Raw genomic sequence first — 6,367 nt, 5'->3', positions numbered from 1 at the left:
CTTCCTTTTTCAACGAAAGACAACACACTACAACCTTGTCTTTTACTCTGGCATTTTCATAATCTTTTATTTCTTAAATAATTGTGTTGTCATGTTGTGTCTCCTAGTTTTGTATTTTTATAATACATAGGAGAACGAACGGTATGCTCTTCTACGCGTATATATTTCTTTAACTTTATTACCAACTCAACACTTTTTCTGCCTTCTTCCGCTCTTCTTTCTTCCTTTATTGACGCAAAAAAACTAACCCACAAAGTTTCTAATGTATGTCAATTAGTCAGACCACTGTTGACCCTCGAATACTTTCTGTTAACTCTCGCACCGTATTGGAATGATTTTTACGCATGGCAGCCAACCAACGGCACATATAAATGCTTGCACTCAAGCACGTGTTCAAACATGTACATATAAGTGTAACGTTACCGCGATTCCTTGACGGCTCTCTCCGCTGATGTTTAATATCCATTGAAACGCGATCTACCTCTCTCTCCATGCCTAACTTGTCCCCTCCTCCATCTCTCTCTCTCTCTCTCTCTCGCTCGCTCACTCTTTGATACTATATAACGGTGCGACAATCGCATATCGTGTGGTTTTCGCTTACGTGGCCATACTTTTTTCGGATGGCGAAAATTGTAAACTGTTTAGGACTCCCCTCTCAACAATCGCACGCGAATTCAGATACTTACTCTAGCTAAAAGTTAATCAAATGAACAATAAAATAGATATTTTCCAGTGAAGAAATAACCAAAACTGAATAAAGACGTAAAGATACTCTACAATACTACAACAACGCAGAAAGTTAGAAACTGACAATTTCATACGTATAACACCGTGCATCTAAATACGTAAGAAATAAGAGAAAAATTAAAAAATTTAAAAAATGAGTTAAAATTTACTACGGCGACTGTGGACGCATCGTGGGAAGAGAAATATGCACGTCGGTAAGACGTATCGAGAACATCCAAGGAGAACGAACTTCCGGAAACCATCCGTACTGCGGAGCAGGGTAGAAACAATCAAGTTTTGAAGGGTTGACTCGGTCGGGGGCATCAAAGGTTGAACGAAGGGGCGAGCGGTTTCAACAACCCCACTGAGTGGCTATTAGGCACCCCAAGCCAAGCAAGAGCAATTTGCTATAATCATTACCATTCAGGATCTCCGAGCCGAGAGGGCCCATTTCTCCGTTCGTCTTTCGCCCTCTTCGGCCAAGCACCTATAGCTTATGCAAGTACCATTGTCAATAGTGGGTAATATCTGACCACAACCATATGCGCATCTACGCTAAAGTTACATGGCATCTAACAGTAATCAACAGTTTTCGGAAATGATGTTCAAATAAGCTATACCAGATACAAGATACAAGATAAAGATAAACTAGAAAATTTCCTTTGAGTAACAGAAAATAAGCTCTTTCATACATTTTACACTTAAAAGTCTATACACGGAGTAGATTTAAACATTTTGTGCAATGTTGTAAAATACGCGCAGCAGGCTACGATTGTTTTATCTTAAAGGAAAAATAAGCGGAAAAAAAAGAAGAAAGAGGTAGGAAGGAACTATGGAGTGTGGAGGACGTTTGAATGTGGCAGCAAGAACAATTAATAAAAAACGGCACGAGAAACGGTGCGGTGCGGTTTGGGCTTCTTGAAAAGTCTAATCTGAGACACAGCAGGTGCGTCGCGGATGCAGCTGGAAAGTTACACTGTTGCAAAAATTTTTGTAATTTTGTTAAAAAAGGTCCTTGTTAAAATTTTTGTGTAAAATAATCAACACATACATGTGTAGATTTAACATATGCCTGCTATGTTACGTGAACTTTGCAAATTTAAAATGTAAAATTATTAAAATTATTTAAAAAATATGTTAAAGTAACACACGTTGAACGTGTTTATTAAATGTGTCAAAATTTACAGAAAAAGAGTGTTGATTTTACTCTATAACAAAAGTGGGAATAAAAATTTACAGAACAAAGTGTTGATTTTATTTCAAAATCTTACTTCGACATAAAAGTTATGTTAATTGTACACATAATTAACCTTAAATTACGATCAGAATAACATTTCCTTTCTGTTAAAATATTTTAACAAAGTATCGGTGTTACCATTTAACACATCCATGTTATGTTAAATTAACACAAAAATTTGAGTGGACCGTTTGGGACATGTGATTTATGTTATATTTAACACAAATTTTCCAACGGTATATGCTATGCTGTCTTGGCTAGATATCCTAACGTCTTTCTTTTTAATGTTTCTTCCTCCTCTGAAATTATCAACTACTCGGACTACTAATAAAGTTATTAGTGAAGCCCAGAAGAAATGCGTGCCCCTCGCGTAAAAATATATAGATATAATCATCGCGAGTGAGAATATATTAATTTAATATATAAAACATAAAATAAGGAATAATCTAGATAAGAAAAATTGAAAGAATTTGTAATACGACTCCATGCGTGAATCCACCCGCATATACGTACCGCAAAATATCAGTCGTGCATAAAGCACAAAGTGCGCGTGGAATTTTGCGTAAAATGAAACCAAACTTAAATGAAACCTAACTGGTCTGAGGTCTGAGGTCTATAAGGTCTGAGCACAAGTTACCGGTTCGAATCCGCATCTACCTGCTTGCCGGTCACAAAACACGACATTTCGTGGACGTTTCGTGGACGTTTCGCGCCGCCCTAAAAGTCTCTTCCATTCGGTGACGTCGGATGGCCGGACTTGAGGACTCGGCGAGTCTAGACTGCCGGCAGACATGGCAAAACAACGATATATTCAGTCTCGCTTCGCTCGCTGACCGCAGTCAGCGAATGTTTGCCTTTACACGGCACGATGTTACTTTCAACGAAAGGACTCACCACGAGAAAAGAAAGGAAGACGAATAGGATGAAATGTATTTACTAGAAATTTACAGGCTTTCTTGCCTGAACACAGCCAAGGACAAACTATTGATATACTTTGGCAGACATGCTTCTGTTCTAAAATTATTAAGGGTGTTTGCGGTTTCGTCTCACAATCAGCGTCACTTTTTCGTGGTTTCGATTGTCCCGTATAATCTCAGTCTATCAGGCCTAGACGTAGGTAAGGATTCAAAAAACATGGATTTCAAACACAAGAACACATATACACAACATTCTTTCCTATAGATTGTATAAAATTCTATAAATACGACAAATATATGGCTATTACAACACTCGTGCGCGCGCGTGTGTGTACGCGCGTGCACGTACAATACATAAATTTCATGATTTTTCACTCGGGTTAAATTTTCCGTAGATTTGTTTTGATTCTTGTGGTCAGGCCACATCATGCGAATTCGTTCTTTTTGCAGTTAACGCGAATCTAGAAATCGCATAATAAACGGGTGATTCCATCGAATCTGTATCCATATTCACAAACGACCTCGACAGAATCTCCTCGACTAATTCGTATTGTAATAAATAGCAACACGGGAAGAAGAATGAAAGAGAGAAGTAAAAATATGTATGCATTATTCATATTTAGAGCAAACCTTCCAAGCTTTTTGCGTATCGAATATTCAACGTTAATTCAAAATCAATGTTATGCGTCCTCTCTATTTAACATTTGATATTCCTAATACCATCGTTTCATTGAAAATCCTCACTTAATAATCTTAAAAAGACGAACGTAATTCCTTATATCGTGTAAAAAGTTCTGTTGTCTTGTTACGCGAGATGCATAAGAAACATTGGTGCATTGCGTTGGCATGCACGTGTTCAACGTAAATCTTTAAGCATTACTGATGCGGCCGTATGTACAGCAAAGGGAAGTTGACGCAGATATACTTTCAAGAATAGGAACAGAAGCCTTGAGACATTGTATGTACTTTTAAAAAATCTCTATACCGACATGCGAACATAAGAATTGCGTAGTTAATCTCAAGCTATGTTCGTTGGCAGGTGTTCATATGTGTGCATATACAGGGTGTTCTATTTAAAACAGTACGGTCGAATAACTTATAAAAAGAGTTGATGAAAAAAATGTGCCAGATGAAAGTTTTATGGTTCGGAAGGGGCCAATATTATTAAATTTTAGATCCGAGGCCCGTGTTGGGCTCCGGTAAGGCCCAAGCCAAATTTTTTAAATAGAGATATCTCTATTTTTACTATATTATTGTTTTCCACTAATTAATTTAAACAACTTTTGTCTGAAATATTTTTTATTTGTTTAATATTTTTTAGATCCAGCTCCAATACACACACACACACACACACACACACGTAATGATATCAATTAGTAGATTGCCATGATAGAAAGAATGGAAAAGTACGAGCATATCGATAGTGACATCAATAGTTTAGCGGTAGTTGTGTAGACGGGATGTGTTGCAAGGAGAATACACAGTATCTCTGGTAGGAAATCCGGTATCGTCATGTGCCCCCAGGGACGGTACCGTTTTATCGGGGGTCGCGCCGAACTGACCCGCGCCAAGTCGCGAGGTACAAAAGAGATATATAGGCCAGCGGTTTATCCACCAATCACCATTGCATCTTATCACTAAAACGGTGTGTTGTGCCATGTATTGTACCACCTTCCTGCCGAAATTTCTTTTCGTATGTACATGTATTACTTGAGATAATTTACCGCGACGCGATTAACGACAAACTTACACAATAGGTATCATTTCACTTATTCTTCTTTCCCCCAACTTTCGAAATGACAATCGGAAGCCGCTGCTTTAAGGTTAATTTCCTTCATGTCTTTGGTCAATGCGAAACATGTAAGATTTGAACGAGGTTTATCTTTCTCAAGTAGGTGTTCTTTTCTTGATCAGTTCTGTAAGATACAATGCGTTTGTTGCAAAAATTATCAAGTTTCCATTCAAGATTTTAAGCTAAATATTACGCTTGAATACTGTCGTATTCTCAATATCGCCCCACTCAACAAGTTATGAATTTTTCGGTCAGAAAAATATAAGTTATCTTGGTACAATTAAATTTAATTCAGTCAACATGTCGCTTATAAATGCATTATCATAAGTGAACGAGTACTGCCTGCAAATCTACGAATAAGTGCTTCATATAACAAAACTGATGAATATAATCTATTAGAAATATATAAATTTCTTTGTATTCTTAAAAAATATATCAACTAAACTATCTTAATTGACATTAAATTTGAATACATATACGTATGAACCAAGAATCGAGGAGAGATTTTAATCTAAAATGTCACGAGAAATATACTCAATATAGAACTGCATAGACCTGATCCAATTCAGATATTTCAGCTATTTTATGAAATGAAATAAATTGTTTAGTTCATACATACTTTGTAGCAGTAAAATCAAATGGAAGGTTGAATCATTGTAAATTCTATATTTTCTCATATACTATCAGTACACAGGCATGTAAAACATAAGTTCCGCGATCGAGCGCATCTTCTCGAGTGCATACAGTCAGTGAAATCGGGAAATTTTCTGTTATAAACTTCTGCACGAGGAACACAAAAAGCAAAAGGAAGACTACAGAATGACTACAGAAAAGTTCTGTATCCCATAGGTAAAACGAATGGAAAAGAAGAACGAAAAATACACAGAAAAGAGGAATGTAAATAGTATAGTAAACGATAGAAGTAGAACGATGATAAGAAGAAGGAAGAGAATAATGAGAAAAAGGAAGAAGAGAAGAAATTGTAGTAGGAGGAGGAGGAGGAGGAAACGTATAGGCATGCAATGCAAAGATGCAGGCGTATATAGGCATACAGATAAATAATCGCCGCAGTCGCGATCACGCGCCCACCACCGCCGTCACCGCCGCGCCGCCGCCGCCGCCGCCGTTACCACCACCACCACCACCACCACCACCACCACCACCACCACCACCACCACCACCACCACCACCACCAACACCACACCACCACCACCACCACCACCACCACCACCACCACCACCACCACCACCACCAATACCACCACCACCACCACCACCACCACCACCACCACCACCACCACCACCACCACCACCACCACCACCACCACCACCACCACCACCACCACTGCCGCCGTCAAAGAAGGGAAGTGGGGACGATACAACACAGCGCGGCCGCGTGTGCAAACTGCTTTTGCAGAGCTTCGCTCGGCATACGGCGAAACGTTTCGCCTTGTGCTGCTGCTGCTGCTGTTCCTGTTACTGCTGGCTGCCGACTACCAACTGTCGACTGCTTCTCTTAGTCTGCCTGGCGATTTTTCGCGCGTTTAGTTTCGACTGCAGACGAATCTGCGCGTCGCGCCGCGAAGCAAACTCGTGGAGGATCGACAATCATGTCGTGAATCTAACGAGTACTCCACCAAAAATCGTGGATAGCTAAGAAAGACCGATATCTATCAACGCTGAGGATGCTGAGGTA

At 39.2% G+C, this 6,367-nt stretch overlaps 1 protein-coding gene across 3 annotated transcripts in view; it reads left to right on the top strand.

Moving 5' to 3' along the window:
* Window positions 1-6,020: 6,020 nt before the first annotated feature.
* LOC139820973 (follistatin-A-like) overlaps window positions 6,021-6,367 on the top strand; it is a 28,149-nt gene continuing 27,802 nt past the window's right edge. Inside the window, exon 1 of one of the 3 annotated variants that reach the window (XM_071791618.1) lies at window positions 6,021-6,364. The gene's annotated coding sequence lies outside the window, so the exon portion shown is untranslated. The remainder of the gene's footprint in view (window positions 6,365-6,367) is intronic. The other 2 variants (XM_071791615.1, XM_071791617.1) reach the window with 2 other exon arrangements.

This window comes from Temnothorax longispinosus, chromosome 10 (assembly GCF_030848805.1).
Source record: "Temnothorax longispinosus isolate EJ_2023e chromosome 10, Tlon_JGU_v1, whole genome shotgun sequence".
NCBI lineage: Eukaryota > Metazoa > Arthropoda > Insecta > Hymenoptera > Formicidae > Temnothorax > Temnothorax longispinosus.
The sequence above is the reverse complement of the archived record's forward strand: the minus strand, read 5'-3'. Positions and strand labels throughout refer to the sequence as shown.